The following is a 22,946-nucleotide window of genomic DNA, read 5'->3' as shown; positions in this document are numbered from 1 at the left end:
TCTTCCCTCTCCTGATTGTTCTTCTGATCTTGTAAGGCTAGGTTCTCCATTTCCTCCATCAGTTCTATTTCCTGGTCTGAGAGTGTTGGTTCTTCCAGAAAGTCCGGGTTGGGATGTGGTGGAGGTGGCGGATCCGGAGTGTCCGGGTAGTTGGGGCTCTTTTTCAGTCGACTCGCATGGATCCATTGTGGTGAGTAAGAAGTCAATACAGCCGTTCTGGAAACTTTCTCGATATCCCAAGGTCCAGTGAAAATGGGTCCGGTAGTTTTCCTTCCGGCCAACTGCTTGATCAGGACCTTGTCACCCGGAATGAAGGGATGGGTGGGTTCTGTGGAAAGAGGAAGATGGGTGACAGATACGTGCTCATTGATTCCTTCAATGCTACTTACCAGTTCCTTCACGTATCTTTCCTGCAAGGAATATAAGTTAATATCTTCATCTGAATTCATTTGTGGGATGTCTATTTGACATGGTTTGCCCATTAATATTTCAAAGGGGGAGAATAGTGTTTTTGAGTGAGGTGTGGTTCTAATCTGGAATAGGACAGTAGGTAGGAAATCTATCCAGTTTTTTAAAGTACCCTGGGTTGCCTTTTTTAATTTGTCTTTTATATTCCTGTTCATCCTTTCTATTTTTAATTTGTCTTTTATATTCCTGTTCATCCGTTCTACCATTCCTGCACTCTGGGGGTGATAGGGGATGTGAAGTTTCCATTGAATTCCTAGTATTTTAGCTAATTCTTGTGTAGTTGTGGATGTAAAGGCCGGGCCTTGATCAGACCAGATTCTTTGTGGGATTCCGAACCGGGTGATCCAATGGTTGAGTATGCCCCTGGAAGCTATTTTTGCGGTTTCCCCTGTGGTGGGTATGGCCTCGACCCAGCCTGAAAATTTGTCCAAGAGGACCAGTAGGTATTTTAAGTTACCTTTTTGGGTGGGCATATGGGTGAAATCTACTTGAAGGTCTTGGAGTGGGCCTAAGGGTGGAGGTAATACTCCATGCAGACCATATCTTTTACCCTGTACATTATTCTGGGCACATGTTAGGCAACTCTGGGTCAGTGTTTCTGCTTGTTTATGGGAATCTGATGTACAGAATAGTTCCTCATAAAGTTTTAAAAGGGGTTTTGATCCTATGTGGCCAGGGCCATGGAGATATGACAAAAGAAGGGGGGCACTGGCTGTGGGGATGCCTATCACCATCCCTTTTGTCCAGAGACCATTATGGTCTTTGGTCAATCCTTGTTTTGACCAATAAGTCACATCTTTTTCTGTCGCCGATGATTGCATTTGGGCAGCCACGGTGGGAAAATCTGGGGAGTTGAAATCCTGTTGAAAAAATACAGTGGTAGGGGTGGCTGGTATTTGAGCTTTAAGGGCAACTTCTTTAGCTATTTTGTCAGCCAGAGCGTTTCCTCTTGCTATGGTGCCTTTATCAGTGGTATGAGCCTTCACTTTGACAATGGATATTTTGCGGGGTAATTTGATTGCCTCTAGCAACGCCAGAACTTGTTCTTTGTTGGAGATATTTTTGTTATCTGCCGTTTTAAACCCTCTATTCGCCCAAATGACCCCGAAGTCGTGCACCACCCCATATGCGTACTTGCTGTCTGTGTATATGTTCACCTCTCTGTCCTTAAAGAGGGTACATGCCCGGGTTAAAGCTGTGAGCTCTGCGATTTGTGCAGACCCTCCTGGTATAACATCTGCCTCCAGTACCACATCTGGTAGCTGCACAACAGGGTACCCGGTTAGAAAGGTGTGATCAGTGGGCCTGGAGCAACTACCATCTACAAATACATCCTCTGCCTCTTTAAGCGGTACATCAGTGAGATCCCTTCTAGGGGATGTGACTTTTTCCAGTAAAATGGTGCAGTCATGGGGCACCTCTGGTTCACTTTGTGGGAGAACTTTGAACAGAGAATGTAGCATTCTCACAATGGGTGTGGTGTCAGGTGTGTATTTGATTTTAAGTCCTGCAGTGTTGAGGAGAAGAATTTTGTATCCACTCGCCCTCTGGGTTGTCATATGTTGTGTGTTGAGGTTTTGCAGAAGGTGAGTGACTGTATGGGTGGTGTGGAGTGTCATTGGATGACCTAACACCACTTTACTGGCCTCTTGTACGGCCATGGCGCATGCAGCAATGTTTTGGAGGCAGGCTGGCATGCCCTGTACCTGCACTGGTAGCTTCTTGGAAATGTAAGCCACTGGCCTGTATCCACTACCATGGCTCTGAGCCAGTACAGCTGCAAATGTTGGTCCGGATACTACACAGTACAGGTGTGTGTCTTTTTTATAATTCATCAGTCCTAGGGCCGGTGCCTGGGTCAAGGACTCTAACAGGGTGTGGAATGCCTGTAACATTTCTTCTGTCCACTGTACCACCTTAGGGGCAGTTAGTAGGGTGGATGGTCTGAGAATAGAGTCATAGTAGGGGCAGTCTGGAATCCACTGTCTACAGTACACGATGGATCCTAAAAAGGATAGTAAAGCACTTTTGTCCCTGGGAGGAGTGAGGGAAGTTAAGGCCTTTACTCTGTTTGGAGAAACATACCGCTCTCCCTTCTGGAGGATACATCCCAGGTATTCAACTCTGGGGGAAACCCATTGCACCTTTTTTCTGGAGGCCAAGTGTCCTTGCTCTGCAAGGTGTTCCAGAAGACTGGTCGAGTCCTCCTCACATCCCTTCTTGGTAGTGCTGCATAGCAGTATGTCGTCTACATACTGTATAAGGACAGAGCCCTGACTCGAAGACCAGTTCCTAACAGACTCGTTTAATACCATATAAAATGCAGCAGGACTATCCACATATCCCTGAGGGAGCCTCGCCCAGGTTAGCTGTCCGTGACCCCAGGTAAATGCAAAGAGGGGCTGTGCCCCCTTTTCAATGGGTATGCTAAAGAAAGCATTTGACAAATCAATGACTGTGTAGTATTCAGTGTCTGCAGGTATACTGGTGAAGATGAAAGATATGTCTGATACCAAGGGAGGTAGGGGTTCAATTGCTTTGTTAAGGGCTCTAAGATCTTGTACCAGGCGCCATTCTCCACTAGCCTTCCTCACAGGGTAGATAGGGGTGTTCCAGGGGCTGATTATAGGTGTGAGTATGCCTTGTTCGAGGTAAGTATTGATTTGTGGTGTAATGCCTGTAATCTTGCTTTCGTGTAGGGCATATTGCTTCTGGTAAATAGGTGAGGACGTAACTGTGGTTGGTAAGGTGTGCAGTTTATGAAACCTACACTGGCTTTATTCTCTGCCCAAATTCTATGTGTCTCTAGGAGACAGGGATCACCAGGAAGTACCCTCTCAGGTCACTTCTTTTTGGACTCTGCAGGTCACAGTATCTGGAGGTGGCAGTAACAGCTCCAGTTTTGTCAAATTCAATTTTAATTCCCAGGGCTGACATTAGGTCTCTTCCCATAAGGGAGACTGGGCAATTTGGTAGTATGGCAAACTTTTGATATGTCAGCAAGTCGCCTTGTGGAGTGGCTACAGCGAGCGGGGGAGTAATAGAGTGAGAGAGTTCTGTTCCATTTATACCTATTGAGCGTCCCTCGCTGCAATCCGATGTGTCAAAGTGGGGGTCATTTAAACAACTAGAGGTAGCCCCGGTATCGATTAGGAAACAAACATTATTCCCTTCAATTTGTAATATCACCTGGGGTAGTTGCTTCCAAGAAACATTATGACACACCAACACGAGAGATGGAACATGCTCAAGGCAGCGATCCTATCAATCTCCACAAGCCCCTAACCAATCTAATACAACCTCCCCTGCTCCTCGCCACCACATTCCCATGTCCTGGCCCGCCAATAACCAGAATCCTCAAAATCACCAATAGGAATGCCTTGGTGATTTTGAGGATTCTGGTTATTGGCGGGCCAGGACATGGGAATGTGGTGGCGAGGAGCAGGGGAGGGTGTATTAGATTGGTTAGGGGCTTGTGGAGATTGATAGGATCGCTGGTAGGGGTTGGGGGCAGGTGGGTTGTCCTGGTACCTCAGCTGATATACTTGAGTCCTAGCTGAATTTTACCCTTATAGTGGTATTTAATCACCGCTGTTTTTTTTTATTTTTTGCGCTATAAAAGAAAAAAGACAGAAAATTCTGTAAAAAAATGAATTTTTCTTCGTTTCTGTTATAAAATTTTGCAAATTAGTAATTTTTCTTCATAAATTTTGGCCAATATTTATACCGCTACATATCTTTGGTAACAATAACCCAAATTGGTGTATATTATTTGGTCTTTGTGAAAGTTATAGAGTCCACAAGCTATGATGCCAATCTCTGAAAATTGATCACACCTGACAGCCTCATTTCTTGAGACCCTAACAAGCCAGGAAAATACAAATACCCCCCCCCCCCCCCGAATGACCCATTTTTGTAAAGTAGACATTCCAAGGTATTTAGTAAGAGGCATGGTGAGTTTTTTGAAGTTGTAATTTTTTTCCCACAATTCTTTGAAAAATCAAGGGTTTTTTTTCTTTTTTTTTCACAAAATTGTTACATTAGCAGGTTATTTCTCACACACAGCATATGCATAGCACAAATTACACCCCAAAGCACATTCTAGTACTCCTCCTGAGTATGCCATTACCACATGTGTGAGACTTTTACACAGCGTGGCCACATACAGAGGCCCAACATGCAGGGAGCGCCATCAGGCCTTCTTGGAGCATAAATTACACATATAATTTCTTGACTACCTCTTACACTTTTGAAGGCCCTGGAGCACCAGGACAATGGAAACGCCCCAAAAATGACCCTATTTTGGAAAGAAAACAATCCAATGTATAATCTATGAGACACAATGAGTCTTTTGAACATGTGTTTTTTTTTTACAAGTTTTTGGAAAATGTGTAAAGAAAATGAAAATGCATTTTTTTTACACAAAGTTGTCCATTTATACAATATTTCTAACACATAGCATGTACATTCCAAAAATGACACCCCAAAATAGATTTTGCTACTCCTCCTGAGTACGGCGATACCACATGTTGGAGACTTTTACACAGCCTGGCCACATAGAGAGGCCCAACATGCAGGGAGCACCATCAGTTGTTCTAGGGACATAAGTTTCAAATCTAATTTGACTACCTATTACACGTTTGTGAGGCACTGTAGTGGCATGGATGTGGCATGGATGAGAACTGATGTGGCATGGATGAGCATGAATGGGGATGTATGAGCCATGGATGGGGATGGCTGAGTATGGATAGGATGACTGAGCATGAATGAGTATGGCTGAGTACAGCCGGGTACAACTGAGTAAGGCTGAGTATGGATGGGAGGGCTGGGTACGACTGAGTATGGCTGGGTAAGGATGGGATGGATGGGTACTGCTGAGTACGGTTGGGTACTGCTGAGTACGGTTGGGTACGGCTGAGCATAGCTTGGTATGACTGAGTATTGCTGGGTATGACTGAGTATTGCTGGGTATGGCTGAGTATGGCTGGGTATGACTGGGTATACCTGGCTGCTGGGTATGGCTGAGTATTTCTGGGTATGGCTGAGTATTGCTGGGTATGGCTGAGTATGGCTGAGTATGACTGAGTATTGCTGGGTATTGCTGGGTATGGCTGAGTACGGCTGGGTACAACTGAGTATTGCTGGGTATGGCTAAGTACGGCTGGGTACGACTGAGTATGGCCAGGTATGACTGAGTACGGCTGAGTATGGCTGGGTACGACTGGGTATGGCTGGGTACGGCTGGGTATGGATGGGGGTGGATGGGATGGCTGAGCATGAATGGATGAGTATTTCTGAGTTTGGATGGATGGATGAGCATGTATGAGTATTGCTGATTAGGGACGGCTGGCTGAGTATGGATGGATGGATGAGTATGGATGGCTGAGTATGGATGAATGGCTGGCTGAGCATGAATGGCTGGGTATGGATGGCTGAGTATGGATGGCTGAGTATGGATGGTATGGATGGCTGGGTATGGATGGTATGGATGGCTGAGTATGGATGGTATGGATGGCTGAGTATGGATGGTATGGATGGCTGGGTATGGATGGTATGGATGGCTGGGTATGGATGGTATGGATGGCTGGGTATGGATGGTATGGATGGTTGGGTATGGATGGTATGGATGGCTAAGTATGGATGGTATGGATGGCTGGGTATGGATGGCTGAATATGGATGGTATGAATGGCTGAGTATGAATGGTATGGATGGGTGTTGGAGTGGGCACATATTAGCGCTGTGGGCACTTAACATCCAGCCCACAGTGCTGCAGTACTCAATCTCTCCCCTCTCCCCTCGCGCTGTACCGATCTGTACAGAGAGGGGAGAGAGGAACCGGACATGACGTCGGTTTGTTTACATGTGATCGCTCCGTCATTGACGGAGGTAGATCCGACCGTGTGTACGCTCCATCAGACAATTGTTGTTGGACTTTCCGCCAACAAATGTTGGCTAGCAGGTTTTCAAATTTTCAAAGGACAAATGTCTGTTGTCAGATTTTCCGATCGTGTGTACACAAGTCCGTCGGACAAAAGTACAAACAGGCATGCTTGGAATCAAGGACGAGCCTGAGGTGGTCGGTATGTAAACTAGTGTTCATAATGGAGAATTAGCATTCGTGATGCGGCAAATTATGAAATCTCGAAATAGAGCGCACAATTCTCTTCTTCTTTAATGGCATAATAATGAAGCTGCTTTGCTGGTGATACTGATGGAGTTATTGCAAACTAATTTTTAAAGGCTTTTTTTTTTAATGATATCAATAATAATATTATTATGCTTTTTTTTGTTTTTATTTGGGCAAGTTACCACAACACCATTATCCTGTAGTTTTTAAGATCAAAGATACAACTATGTTGGTGTCTCTTGTCAATTTTACATTGTATTTTTTAAAATGTAACTGCCGACTCCCAAACTGTCATTTGACGTAAAATACATAGCCAAGTATTATTCCACACATTTTTTTTATTGTGCATTAAAAAAAGAAAACAAATAAAATTAGACATGTTATCTGCCAATAGAACTTAACCAAAAAGTACATTCTATGCATCGAAAAATATAGAAAATATACCAAATCAAATCATTATTATTCAACCAAAAAAATAATGTCAAAGCAATAACTCCAAGGCCAATAATAAATAACACGTTATCTCCTCCGATTCCGCAACATGGCTGGATGAAGAACGGCCGCTCAGAAACTAACTGAAAAGCGCAAACTGAAAATCGCTAAATGAAAAACATGGAATGAAAAGCGCGAATCAACACTCACCAAACTTCTACTAACACAAAATTAGCAGAAGGAGCCCAAAGGATGGTGCCAAAGAGCTGAAAAAACACTTAGTACGTCAGTATGTTCGTAATTGTTGGCCAACAATTGTGTGGTCGTGTGTATGCAAGACAAGTTTGGGCCAGCGCCCTTCGGACAAAATTCCACGGTTTTGTTGGCGAACAAATCCGATCGTGTGTACGAGGCTTTAGATGTGATACACAACCAAAAATGGCAGATGGCTCTCTTTTTGTTTGTGTCCATCTGGACAGTTCTATATCCCCCCGCAACCTAAATCCCACCCAGACTTTGCCAGAGTGTTCCATCTGCATCTTCTTCACTGCCAGCTGAGGGGATTGCTTGTTGTCCTACACAGAGTTCTGATGGGATTTTCCAGGATTTTAGGACTATTGCTATGCTGTGGCTCAACCTTCTATTTTGTAAGTGCAACTGTTCATCTTTTATCCGTTAAACAAAGTGATGTGCTACACCATACGGTGTCCTCTCTCTTTCATCGTATCATCGTTTTCTTACTGCCTGTGGGTATGCTTTGAGCATGCAAGGATGATCAGACCTCGCACTGCACTGACCGGTGTGAGCGTGCATGGATTGGTTTTACACGGTTGCTTTAGTTGAATGGGACCCGAAGTCGAAGAGGTCTGTCCTACTTACATATTCTGTTTATCCACCCGCTTGACAAAGCAGAGTAAATACTCAGAAGAGATAAATATAGCATGGGGTATGTCATTGCTCTAAGAAAACCAGCAAGCACTTCAACTGAAAAAATAGCTACAAATTTATACTTAAAGGCATTGTACACTTTCAAGTTTTTGTTGTTTTAACTAGGTATAAGGCTGCATTCACTCCTGAGCGCTGCATTTTTAGAGCGTTTTTTCAGGGGTTTTTTCTTTTAGCGTTTGTATGAGCATTTTTGAGCATTTATATAAAGCTTTTTTAAAGCGTTTCTGAGCTTTGCCATTTTTTTAAAATAGAGGACCCCATTAAAGTCAATAGAAGGCAATTTTTGAGATTCAGTTCTCATTATTGCCAATGCTAATAGACAAAGGATTATCACACAAAAGGCCCAGAGAGCTAGGCATTGCCAGGGGGGGGGGGGACATGTACCAATGCAAAAAGAATTTTAAAAAAATTCCCCGCAACATAACAACCAATGATTATGCAACCACCAGCGTTCTAGCAACTGATGACATCTTTAGCTTCTAAGTCACGGGCAGCTGTCCCTCGCGTATCCTCAGTTACTAGGAGGCAGGCAGATGCTTGCGTCCTAGCAACCAAATACATTTGCGGTGGTAGTAATAATTCTGGCTGTAGTTGGAAGTTAATTTTTTTTTGGGGTGGACTCTATTTGGTTCACCTGTTTGCCGAGGATCCAAGAATCCTCCATGATTATGCATGCAATCCTCATCCTTACTAAGCAGTTCAAATTCCAACACTTACTGTATCTGACCTTTACTGAATTTTAGTTACCCCTCAGTTAATGATACTAACTTACTAAATTAAAAAAAAAACATTCAAATCTAGCAGACAGGGTAATTCAAGTCACATATTTTTCCTGTAACCTGAGGGCTTTATGAAAGTGGGATGACATAATACCTCAGTATAATCTATGCTTGGAGGTGGCACATATGCTGATGTTTGTAAAGAAACACTATAATTCCAATTTAGGGCCTTGTAACTCTGAAAATTGCTTTACAGTGCTTTGTTCACTGGTGCGCAGTCATGTTGGAACAGGAAGGGCCCATCCCCAAACTGTTCCCACAAAGTTGGGAGCATGAAATTGTCCAACATGTCTTGGTATGCTGACGCCTTAAGAGTTCCCTTCACTGGAACTAAGGGGCCAAGCCCAACCCCTGAAAAACAACTCCACACCATAATCCCCCCCCCACCAAATGATTTGGACCAGTGCACAAAGCAAGGTCCATAAAGACATGGATGAGCGAGTTTGGGGTGGAGGAACTTGACTGGCCTGCACAGAGTCCTGACCAGAACACCTTTGGGATGAACTAGAGTGGAGACAGCAAGCCAGGTTTTCTCATTGAACATAAGTGCCTGACCTCATAACTGTACTTCTGAAAGAATGGTCAAACATTCCCATAGACACATTCCTAAACCTTGTGGACAGCCTTCCCAGAAGAGTTGAAGCTGTTATAGCTGCAAAGGGTGGGGCAACTCAATATTGACCCCTACGGACTAAGACTTGGATGCCAATAAAGTTCACATGTGTGTAAAGGCAGGTGCCCAGTACTTTTGACAATATAGTGTATATACAGAAAGAGATACAGTGGAACCTCGGATTACGAGCATAATCCATTCCAGGCGTATGCTCGTAATCCAAAGTACTCACATATCAAAGCGAGTTTTCCCATTGAAGTCAATGGAAACGAAAATAATTCGTTCCGCATTGACTTCAATGGGATGCAATACTGCATGCGGCCAGAGGCGAGGGGGCACCGGAGAGCCTCGGAAACGGCCGAAAAGGCCCGAGGACACTTCGGCTGACTTTGGCAAGATTCCGTTCACGAGCCTTTCCGAGGTTTGCCAAGGTCAGCCGAACTGTCCTTGGGGCCTTTCCGTGCATTTCCGAACGCAGACGATAGGTGCTGTTCGGCTCCGGCGCCCCCCACCTCAAGCCAAAAGCGGTACTGCACACTGCTTTTGGCCTGAATCCTGCTCGTTTTGCGAGACAACACTCGCAAACTGAGTTAGGATTTTTAGAAATACAGTGCTGGTTTTGCGAAGCGCTCGTTACTCCCAAACCGAGGTTCCACTGTAGATAGATAGATAGATAGATAGATAGATAGATAGATAGATAGATAGATAGATATGTAGCACCCTCTAGGGAGCTAGATTGTACATAGTTGTTAGTGTAGGAAAATTTAGGCTTGGCTGAGAGTCAGGCTGGGTTGAATCTGGGTCAGGGTTGAGTGACTCAGGGAGGATGTCATTAAATTCATGTGCGTGTAAAGGCAAGTGTCCCAATACTTTTGAATATATATATATATATATATATATATACATATATATATATATATATATATATATATATACATATATATATATATATATATATATATATATATATATATATATATATATATATATATATATATATATAAAGCTACTATCAGATGATTTAAATTGCCAGCAGCTTTTGTTGGATCACTTTTGGGGGAAGTTGGCCTTTACCTAAGCCAAATTGTCTTTACAGAACCAGACTGCAACAACATAGCAGAAATGACGGGTGTTATTTGTAATTAGAGCAGAGAGCGAGACTTTTCTCCTTCACCGTGTCTTGAGAATTTCCTATTCCACGTCTCAGCTGAAATCAGATCACAGAGAATTAGCCTGACACAGGAATGTGTCCCCTAAAGCTTTGTCCTAATAGTGTACATTTGTGATTCCTTTTTTTTTTTATATACGAATTTTCAAAAAAACAAAAAAACTGTGCTTTTATGCTTAGATTATTCATAGTGAGAGTGTGTTGTATCTTGAGTTATCATTGTAACGTTTGCCTGAAAACAATATTTCCTATTTTCGATACAGATTTAAGAATGCTTCTTTTCAAGGTAATTGTTACATTCTAAAATATGATTGCCGCTAGCTACTTTGTTATAGCCGAGATAAGGTCGGTAGAATCAGTGGTGCCTCAAATGCCGGGGCAGTTTCAATGCTTCTTGATACAGTCATAAAGACTAGGCTCCCCCCTACTACATACCACATGTGTCTTTCGATCCAAAAAGTGACCAACTTGACCCTTTATAGGTCTATGGGACAATGCTGGATTTGGGAGTCAAAAGTCAAAAATGGTAATGGTGGTCACTGAAAAAAAAAAAAAAAACGGGAACAGAGGGGAAGATTTCCTGTGAGAATGAATATTCCACACACAAAGAACTGTTGGCAACAAAATGACTCTTAAAGGGTTCAAGACAAAAATACACTAACTCACCCTTCCTATTCCTGCTGTCCCTTAGTGAACTAGAAACTAGACATGTGCGATTAGTTTCGTACAAATCGAAAATTCGTACGAATTTCCGTAAATTCGTACATTCGGGAGGATCCGAAATACGAGTTGCTATGCTTACGAATTTTGTAAGAAATACAAAATTTCATTTACGAATTTCAGATCCACATTCCTAACGAACATTCGTAATTGTTATGAAAAGTTAACAAACCTAAAAGTTAAAAACCCAGGAAGTCAGCACAGCACAGGGATGGTGGGAGCCCCTCATAATGATAAATTCATCATAACGAACATTCATAATTGTTACGAAAGGTTACCGAACCTAATGAAAATTCGTATCTCGTACAAATCTAAATTAAATTTCGGACACGAATTATGAAATACGAATTAATGCTAATACGAAATGGAATGGAACGAAAACAAATTTATTGACGGTGCACATGTCTACTAGAAACCTCCACCCATACTACTTAGACATGTGCGCTGCTGAAAAATGTGTTCGTTTTCGTTTTCGTCTCATCCGTTGTAAATTCAAAAACTTGTAAATTCGTAAATCCAAAAATTCACAAATTCGTACATTTGAAAATAAGAAAGAAAATCCAAAAATTCGAAAGAATAAATAACTAACTAATAATAACTAACTATTAAATTATAGGTATTGGAATTTCCTTTCAAATTTGGCTGTTAGTGTTAAATGTATCCGAAGTTACAAATTATTCGAAATAAGGAATGTCGTATCTAAACGAATGGAACATTTTTGGCTGTTTTACATGAACGTAATGAATATGAAATTATCCGATGTTACGAATTATCCGAAATAACGAATGCCGTATCTAAACGAATGGAACGTAACAAATTAATAATCATAAATAACAATAATAATAATAATAATACTACAATGTTTTCATTATTATATAGTTATTTTTTATTATTAATTTGTTATGTTCCATTCGTTTAGACACGGCATTCGTTATTTCGGATAATTCGTAACATCGGATAATTTCATATTCATTACGTTCATGTAAAACAGCCAAATTTGAAAGGAAATTCCAATACCTATAATTTAATAGTTAGTAATAGTTAAGTTATTATTAGTTATTATTTCAGATTTTTGAATTTTCGGGTTTTCAGATTTTCGATATTCCGGATTTATACATTTATGAATTTATGTTACGAACTTTTGAATTTATGAACTTACGAATTTTTGAATTTACGAATTTGCCAATTTATAGATTTTGAATTTACTAATTTTCGAATATTCGGAAAAATTTATGAAACGGGTTTTCATCAATTCGGATGTCAGTCACCTGCATAGCATCCTTGTTTGACCCACCCCTGCCCCTCTCCATCAGTGTTGGGATCATATTAGCTGAGTGATGGAGAAAAATTGAGGAAGAATAAAACCATTACAATACTAGACAGTGCCACTTTGAAAAAGTGTTTTTGCTTTGGAAGAGTAATAGACATGTGCAATTTGTTTCTTTCCGAATTAGTTTTTTAACAAATTTCCACAAATTTGTTAATTCAGAAGCATCCGAATTAACGAAAACCCGTTTAATTAATTTTTCTGAATATTCGTAAATTTGAATCTTTGAAAATTCATAAATTTGTAATTTCGTAAATTCGAAAATTCATAAATTCGTAAATTCGAAATTCAAAAATCTGAAAACCCGAAAACGAAACTAATTAAAAATAATAAATAACAATAATAAAAGTAACCATAAAAAACTTTTTATTATTATTATTTATTATCAATTTGTTCCGTTCCATTTGTTTAGATGTGACATTCGTTATTTCGGATAATTTGTAACTTCGGATAAATTTGCATTCGTTACGTTCCTTAACCACTTAAGGACCGCCTAACGCCGATTTACGTCGGCAAAGCGGCACGGGCAGGCAAAATCACGTACATGTACGTGATTTGCCTTCCGCGGGTGGGGGGTCCGATCGGACCCCCCCCCGCCGCCTGAGGCGGTCCCGTTCTGTTCCCCGGCGATCCGAGATGAGGGGGAGGCCATCCGTTCGTGGCCCCCCCCTCGCGATCGCCGCCGGCCAATGGGAACATTCCTTTGCTGCTGTATGCTAAACAGCAGCAAAGGAAATGATGTCATCTCCCCTCAGCTCGGTATTCCGTTCCAGCGCCGAGGGGAGAAGACATCAATGTAAGTGCACAACACACTACACACACAGTAGAACATGCCAGGCATACAAAACACCCCGATCCCCCCCCCGATCGCCCCCCGATCCCCCCCCAATCACCCCCCCCCCCCTGTCACAAACTGACACCAGCAGGTTTTTTTTTTTTTTTTTTTTTTTTTTTCTGATTACTGCATAGTGTCAGTTTGTGACAGTTACAGTGTTGGGACAGTTAGTATTACCCCCCTTTAGGTCTAGGGTACCCCCCTAACCCCCCCTAATAAAGTTTTAACCCCTTGATCACCCCCTGTCACCAGTGTTGCTAAGCGATCATTTTTCTGATCGCTGTATTAGTGTCGCTGGTGACGCTAGTTAGGGACGTAAATATTTAGGTTCGCCGTCAGCGTTTTATAGTGTCAGGGACCCCCATATACTATCTAATAAATGTTTTAACCCCTTGATTGCCCCCTAGTTAACCCTTTCACCACTGATCACCGTATAAACGTTACGGTTGACGCTGGTTAGTTCGTTTATTTTTTATAGTGTCAGGGCACCCGCCGTTTATTACCGAATAAAGGTTTAGCCCCCTGATCGCCCGGCGGTGATATGCGTCGCCCCAGGCAGCGTCAGATTAGCGCCAGTACCGCTAACACCCACGCACGCAGCATACGCCTCCCTTAGTGGTATAGTATCTGAACGGATCAATATCTGATCCGATCAGATCTATACTAGCGTCCCCAGCAGTTTAGGGTTCCCAAAAACACAGTGTTAGCGGGATCAGCCCAGATACCCGCTAGCACCTGCGTTTTGCCCCTCCGCCCGGCCCACCCAAGTGCAGTATCGATCGATCGCTGTCACTTACAAAACACTAAACGCATAACTGCAGCGTTCGCAGAGTCAGGCCTGATCCCTGCGATCGCTAACAGTTTTTTTGGTAGCGTTTTGGTGAACTGGCAAGCACCAGCCCCAGGCAGCGTCAGGTTAGCGCCAGTACCGCTAACACCCACGCACGCAGCATACACCTCCCTTAGTGGTATAGTATCTGAACGGATCAATATCTGATCCGATCAGATCTATACTAGTGTCCCCAGCAGTTTAGGGTTCCCAAAAACGCAGTGTTAGCGGGATCAGCCCAGATACCTGCTAGCACCTGTGTTTTGCCCCTCCGCCCGGCCCAGCCCAGCCCACCCAAGTGCAGTATCGATCGATCACTGACACTTACAAAACACTAAACACATAACTGCAGCGTTCGCAGAGTCAGGCCTGATCCCTGCGATCGCTAACAGTTTTTTTGGTAGCGTTTTGGTGAACTGGCAAGCACCAGCGGCCTAGTACACCCCGGTCGTAGTCAAACCAGCACTGCAGCAACACTTGGTGACGTGGCGAGTCCCATAAGTGCAGTTCAAGCTGGTGAGGTGGCAAGCACAAGTAGTGTCCCGCTGCCACCAAGAAGACAAACACAGGCCCGTCGTGCCCATAGTGCCCTTCCTGCTGCATTCGCCAATCCTAATTGGGAACCCACCACTTCTGCAGCGCCCGTACTTCCCCCATTCACATCCCCAATCAAATGCAGTCGGCTGCATGAGAGGCATTTTCTTTATGTCCTCCCGAGTACCCCTACCCAACGAACCCCCCCAAAAAAGATGTTGTGTCTGCAGGAAGCGCGGATATAGACGTGACACCCGATATTATTGTCCCTCCTGTCCTGACAATCCTGGTCTTTGCATTGGTGAATGTTTTGAACGCTACCATTCACTAGTTGAGTATTAGCGTAGGGTACAGCATTGCACAGACTAGGACACACTTTCACAGGGTCTCCCAAGATGCCATCGCATTTTGAGAGACCCGAACCTGGAACCGGTTAGAACCGGTTACAGTTACAAAAGTTAGTTACAAAAAAAGTGTAAAAAAAAAAATATATATATAAAATAAAAAAAAATAGTTGTCGTTTTATTGTTCTCTCTCTCTCTATTCTCTCTCTCTTGTTCTGCTCTTTTTTACTGTATTCTATTCTGCAATGTTTTATTGTTATTATGTTTTATCATGTTTGCTTTTTCAGGTATGCAATTTTTTATACTTTACCGTTTACTGTGCTTTATTGTTAACCATTTTTTTGTCTTCAGGTACGCCATTCACGACTTTGAGTGGTTATACCAGAATGATGCCTGCAGGTTTAGGTATCATCTTGGTATCATTCTTTTCAGCCAGCGGTCGGCTTTCATGTAAAAGCAATCCTAGCGGCTAATTAGCCTCTAGACTGCTTTTACAAGCCGTGGGAGGGAATGCCCCCCCCCCCACCGTCTTCCATGTTTTTCTCTGGCTCTCCTGTCTCAACAGGGAACCTGAGAATGCAGCCGGTGATTCAGCCAGCTGACCATAGAGCTGATCAGAGACCAGAGTGGCTCCAAACATCTCTATGGCCTAAGAAACCGGAAGCTACGAGCATTTTATGACTTAGATTTCGCCGGATGTAAATAGCGCCATTGGGAAATTGGGGAAGCATTTTATCACACCGATCTTGGTGTGGTCAGATGCTTTGAGGGCAGAGGAGAGATCTAGGGTCTAATAGACCCCAATTTTTTCAAAAAAGAGTACCTGTCACTACCTATTGCTATCATAGGGGATATTTACATTCCCCGAGATAACAATAAAAATGATTAAAAAAAAAAAATATGAAAGGAACAGTTTAAAAATAAGATAAAAAAAGCAGAAAAATAATAAAGAAAAAAAAAAAAAAAAAAAAAAGCACCCCTGTCGCCCCCTGCTCTCGCGCTAAGGCGAACGCAATCGGCGGTCTGTCGTCAAACGTAAACAGCAATTGCACCATGCATGTGAGGTATCACCGCGAAGGTCAGATCGAGGGCAGTAATTTTTGCAGTAGACCTCCTCTGTAGATCTAAAGTGGTAACCTGTAAAGGCTTTTAAAGGCTTTTAAAAATGTATTTATTTTGTTGCCACTGCACGTTTGTGCGCAATTTTAAAGCATGTCATGTTTGGTATCCATGTACTCGGCCTAAGATCATCTTTTTTATTTCATCAAACATTTGGGCAATATAGTGTGTTTTAGTGCATTAAAATTTAAAAAAGTGTGTTTTTTCCCCAAAAAATGCGTTTGAAAAATCGCTGCGCAAATACTGTGTGAAAAAAAAAAATGAAACACCCACCATTTTAATCTGTAGGGCATTTGCTTTAAAAAAATATATAATGTTTGGGGGTTCAAAGTAATTTTTTTGCAAAAAAAAAATAACTTTTTCATGTAAACAATAAGTGTCAGAAAGGGCTTTGTCTTCAAGTGGTTAGAAGAGTGGGTGATGTGTGACATAAGCTTCTAAATGTTGTGCATAAAATGCCAGGACAGTTCAAAACCCCCCCAAATGACCCCATTTTGGAAAGTAGACACCCCAAGCTATTTGCTGAGAGGCATGTCGAGTCCATGGAATATTTTATATTGCGACACAAGTTGCGGGAAAGAGACACATTTTTTTTTTTTTTTTTTTGCACAAAGTTGTCACTAAATGATATATTGCTCAAACATGCCATGGGAATATGTGAAATTACACCCCAAAATACATTCTGCTGCTTCTCCTGAGTACGGGGATACCACATGTGTGAGACTTTTTGGGAGCCTAGCCGCGTACGGGACCCCAAAAACCAAGCACCGCCTTCAGGCTTTCTAAGGGCGTGAATTTTTGATTTCACTCTTCACTGCCTATCACAGTTTCGGAGGCCATGGAATGCCCAGGTGGCACAACCCCCCCCAAATGACCCCATTTTGGAAAGTAGACACCCCAAGCTATTTGCTGAGAGGTATAGTGAGTATTTTGCAGACCTCACTTTTTGTCACAAAGTTTTGAAAATTGAAAAAAGAAAAAAAAAAATGTTTTTTCTTGTCTTTCTTCATTTTCAAAAACAAATGAGAGCTGCAAAATACTCACCATGCCTCTCAGCAAATAGCTTGGGGTGTCTACTTTCCAAAATGGGGTCATTTGGGGGGGGTTTGTGCCACCTGGGCATTCCATGGCCTCCGAAACTGTGATAGGCAGTGAAGAGTGAAATCAAAAATTTTCACCCTTAGAAATCCTGAAGGCGGTGATTGGTTTTCGGGGTCCCGTACGCGGCTAGGCTCCCAAAAAGTCCCACACATGTGGTATCCCCATACTCAGGAGAAGCAGCTAAATGTATTTTGGGGTGCAATTCCACATATGCCCATGGCCTGTGTGAGCAATATATCATTTAGTGACAACTTTATGCAAAAAAAAAAAAAAAAAAAAAAAAAGTGTCACTTTCCCACAACTTGTGTCAAAATATAAAATATTCCATGGACTCAATATGCCTCTCAGCAAATAGCTTGGGGTGTCTACTTTCCAAAATGGGGTCATTTTGGGGGGTTTTGTGCCACCTGGGCATTCCATGGCCTCCGAAACTGTGATAGGTAGTGAGGAGTAAAATCAAAAATTTACACCCTTAGAAATCCTGAAGGTGGTGATTGGTTTTCGGGGCCCCGTACGCGGCTAGGCTCCCAAAAAGTCCCACACATGTGGTATCCCCATACTCAGGAGAAGCAGCTGAATGTATTTTGGGGTGCAATTCCACATAGGCCCATGGCCTGTGTGAGCAATATATCATTTAGTGACAACTTTTTGTAAATATTTTTTTTTTGTCATTATTCAATCACTTGGGACAAAAAAAATAAATATTCAATGGGTTCAACATGCCTCTCAGCAATTTCCTTGGGGTGTCTACTTTCCAAAATGGGGTCACTTGGGGGGGTTTTGTACTGCCCTGCCATTTTAGCACCTCAAGAAATGACATAGGCAGTCATAAACTAAAAGCTGTGTAAATTACAGAAAATGTACCCTAGTTTGTAGACGCTATAACTTTTGCGTAAACCAATAAATATACGCTTATTGACATTTTTTTTACCAAAGACATGTGGCCGAATACATTTTGGCCTAAATGTATGACTAAAATTTAGTTTATTGGATTTTTTTTATAACAAAAAGTAGAAAATATCATTTTTTTTCAAAATTTTCGGTCTTTTTCCGTTTATAGCGCAAAAAATAAAAACCGCAGAGGTGATCAAATACCATCAAAAGAAAGCTCTATTTGTGGGAAGAAAAGGACGCAAATTTCGTTTGGGTACAGCATTGCATGACCGCGCAATTAGCAGTTAAAGCGACGCAGTGCCAAATTGGAAAAAGACCTCTGGTCCTTAGGCAGCATAATGGTCCGGGGCTCAAGTGGTTAACAGTCAAATTTCAAAGGAAATTCCAATACCTATAATTTAATAGGAAACATTGGGTTAACCACTTCAATACCAGACACTTTCGCCCCCTTCTGGCCCAGGCCAATTTTCAGGTTTCAGCGCTATCATACTTTGAATGACAAATACTCATGCAACCTTGTATTGCATTATCATCACTCATGCAGTCATGCAATACTTTACCTGCTGCTGTCAATTAAAGGGAGTGAGGAGGGAGCGGTGGCGGGTTGAGGCTCGCTGTCTGATTCAATGGTGGAAGACCTCAGTATGTAAATGTGACAAGCCGTCTCTCGGTTGTCAATCTGTACAGCCACTAGATTGATTCCATGGACCCCAGCAATGTACCATCTCCCTTGAACAACCCCCCCCCACCCCATAATGTTTCCAGGAGACTTTTCTATCCCACCTGCTGGTCTAAGGCAGGTGTGCCCGGATAGAGGGGAGAGAGTCCAGTGAACATCTATTCGATGATCTCCCCTATCTAGACATGCTGATAGGTTAACCACTTCAATACTACACACTTTTGCCCCCTTCTGGCCCAGGCCAATTTTTAGATTTCAGCGCTGTCACACTTTGAATGACAATTACTCAGTCATACAACACTGTACCCAAATGAAACAATAAAAAAAAAAATCCTTGGCTTGGAGCAAGCTCTGGTAAGTAAGCAGCTGGGTTGGTAGTGGTGGTAGGAACGATATAGAAAAGGTGAGAGGGGCTAGGGTTGGTTAGTGAACTTTTTTCAAAAGCCAAAGTCAATGAGCCTGCCATCGGCCCGTACTGCAAAGGTGAGCAGATGGATGGAGGGTGGGGGATTGAGGTGGGGGACGGGTTGCGTTCAAAGGTAGAAAGAGAAGGAATTATAGTTTGGAGGGCAAACATGACTAGAGAGGGGGTGTGAAGGGGGGGCTGGAGTGCTAAGATGAGCAGGGGCATGTGGAGTTAAGCAGAGATGAAGGGATTTGGGGTGCAAAGTTTTGCAGGGGGATTTAGAATGCAAAGGTGTACTGAGAGGAGATGGATAGATATGCAGAGATTAGCAGAGAGGAAGGGAAGGGTCTGTCATAGTAAATACCCCTGTTACATGGTTGGTAAGTGTAAGGCTCCATTAACATCATGCAGATGTGACAGAGCGCACATGTTCCCATACATCGCATGTAGGCCAGCCCCTGCTACTCTTACCTCAATGACTCCACCCACAGTTCACCATGGTGTTCTATTACTACCCTACTAAACCTATCCAAAGGCACCCTCTCTCTCCCCCCTTTCTCTGTCTCTCTCACTCCCTCTCACCCCCTCTCTCCCTCACTCACTCTCGCTCACCCTTCCTCTTTCTCTCACCCCTCGCTCTCTCTCTCACCCTCCTTCTCTCTTTCAACCCCACCCCCTCTCTCTCTGACCCCCCACCTCCCCCTCACCCACTCTCTCTCACCCCCCTTTCTCTGTCTCTCTCACCCCCCACCCTCCCTCACTCGCTCTCTCCCACCCTTCCTCTTTCTCTCACCCCTCTCTCTCTCACCCTCCTCTCTCTCACCTCCACCCCCCTCACTCACTCTCTCTCACTCTTCCTCTTTCTCTCACCCCTCTCTCTCTTTCTCATCCTCCTCTCTTTCACCCCCACTACATCTCCCTCTCACCCCCCACCTTCCCTCCCTCGCTCTCTCTCACCCTTCCTCTTTCTCTCACCCTCCTTCTCTCTTTCACCCCCACCCTCCTCACTCACTCTCTCCACCCTTCCTCTTTCTCTCACTCCTCTCTCTCTCTTTCTCACCCTCCTTCTCTCTCTTACCCCCACTTTCTACCCCCACCTCCCCCTCACCCACTCTCTCTCACCCCCCTTTCTCTGTCTCTCTCACCCCCCACCCTCCCTCACTCACTGTCTCTCACCCATCCTCTTTTTCTCACCCCTATTTCTCTCTCACCCTCCTTCTCTCTTTCACCCCCACCCACTGTCTCTCTCAACCCCTCACCCTCTCTCTCTAACTCTCTCTCTCACCCTTCCTCTTTCTCTCACCCCCCTCTCTCTCTCTTATCCTCTTTCTCTCTTTCACCCCCCACCCTCTCTCCCTCTCACCTCCCCACCCTCCCTCACTCTCTCACACTTCACTTCCTCTTTCCCTCACCTCTCTCTCTCTCACCCTCCTTCTCTCTTTTACCCCACCCCCTCTCTCTCTCACCCCCACCCTCCCTTACTCACTCTCTCTCTCTCTCACCCTCCTCTTTCTCTCACCCTTCTCTCTCTCTCACCCTCCTTCTCTCTTTCAACCCCCACCCCCTCTCTCTCTCACCCCTCCACCCTCACTCACTAACTCTCCCTCACTCTTTCTCCTTCTTTCACACCTCTCTCTCTCTCTCTCTCTCTCTCTCTCTCTCTCTCTCTCTCTCTCTCCCTCTCACCCTCCTTCTCTCTTTCACCCCCACCCTCCTCACTCACTCTCTCCACCCTTCCTCTTTCTCTCACCCCTCTCTCTCTCTCTTTCTCACCCTCCTTCTCTCTCTTACCCCCACTCTCTACCCCCACCTCCCCCTCACCCACTCTCTCTCACCCCCCTTTCTCTGTCTCTCTCACCCCCCCACCCTCACTGTCTCTCACCCATCCTCTTTTTCTCACCCCTATTTCTCTCTCACCCTCCTTCTCTTTTTCACCCCCACCCTCCCTCCCTCACTCTCTCTCTCACCCTTCCTCTTTCTCTCACCCCCTCTCTCTCTCTTATTCTCCTTCTCTCTTTCACTCCCCACCCTCTCTCCCTCTCACCTCCCCACCCTCCCTCGCTCACTCACCCCTCCTCTTTCTCTCACCCTTCTCTCTCTCTCTCACCCTCCTTCTCTCTTTCAACCCCTGCCCCCTCTCTCTCTCACCCCTCCACCCTCCCTCACTCACTCTCTCTCACTCTTTCTCTTTCTTTCACCCCTCTCTCTCTCACCCTCCTTCTCTCTTTCACCCCCCACCCCATCTCCCTCTCACCTCCCACATTCCCTCAATTACCCTCTCTCACCCTTCCTCTATCTCTCGCCCCTCTCTCTCTCACCCTCCTTCTCTCTCTCACCCCCACTCCCTCTCTCTCTCACCCCCCTTTATTTAATGTCATTTGTTTACATATTTAATATGTTTTTACAAAAGCATTTTTGCATTTTCATTTTATTTCCATAAAAAGGTCCACCAAAATCCTCAGCACCAGGCCCATGATGCTCCTAATCTAGCCCTGGTTGTGGATTCGGAAGTCGCTGCGATCCCTGCTCCCACACGCATAGTTGTGAACCTCGAGTTAAACCTGAAACAACTCTGAAATATCGAATCGTTACTTTTTTGATAAATTCCTCATAACGAACATTCGTAATTGTTACGAAAGGTTAACGAACCTAATGAAAATTCGTATCTCGTATGAATTAAATTAAATTTCGGACACGAATTATGAAATAGGAATTAATGCTAATACGAAATGGAATGGAACGAAAACAAATTTATTGACGGCACACATGTCTACTAGAAACCTCCACCTATACTACTTAGACATGTGCACTGCTGAAAAATGTGTTCGTTTTCATCTCATCCGTTCTTTTTTTTTTTTTTTTTTTTCATTTTTCGGGTTATTAGTTATGATCGCAATTCATAAATTCGTAAATTCTTAAATTCATAAATTTGAAAACTCATAAATTCGTAAATTCGCAAAAAATTTGTAAATTCAAAAACTTGTAAATTCGTAAATCCAAAAATTCACAAATTCGTACATTCGAAAATAAGAAAGAAAATCCAAAAATTCGAAAGAATAAATAACTAACTAATAATAACTAACTATTAAATTATAGGTATTGGAATTTCCTTTCAATTCACGAATTATCGAAAACCCGTTTAATGAATTTTTCTGAATATTCGTAAATTTGAATCTTTGAAAATTCATAAATTTGTAATTTCGTAAATTCGAAAATTCATAAATTCGTAAATTCGAAATTCAAAAATCTGAAAACCGAAAACAAAACTAATTAAAAATAATAAGTAACAATAATAAAAGTAATCATAAAAAACTTTTTATTATTATTATTTATTATCAATTTGTTCCGTTCCATTTGTTTAGATGTGACATTCGTTATTTCGGATAATTTGTAACTTCGGATAAATTTGCATTCGTTACGTTCCTTAACAGTCAAATTTCAAAGGAAATTCCAATACCTATAATTTAATAGGAAACATTGGGTTAACCACTTCAATACCAGACACTTTCGCCCCCTTCTGGCCCAGGCCAATTTTCAGGTTTCAGCGCTATCATACTTTGAATGACAAATACTCATGCAACCTTGTATTGCATTATCATCACTCATGCAGTCATGCAATACT

The sequence above is a fragment of the Aquarana catesbeiana genome, linkage group LG13, assembly GCF_042186555.1.
Source record: "Aquarana catesbeiana isolate 2022-GZ linkage group LG13, ASM4218655v1, whole genome shotgun sequence".
Taxonomy (NCBI): Eukaryota; Metazoa; Chordata; class Amphibia; order Anura; family Ranidae; genus Aquarana; species Aquarana catesbeiana.
Note: the sequence above shows the minus strand (reverse complement) of the source record.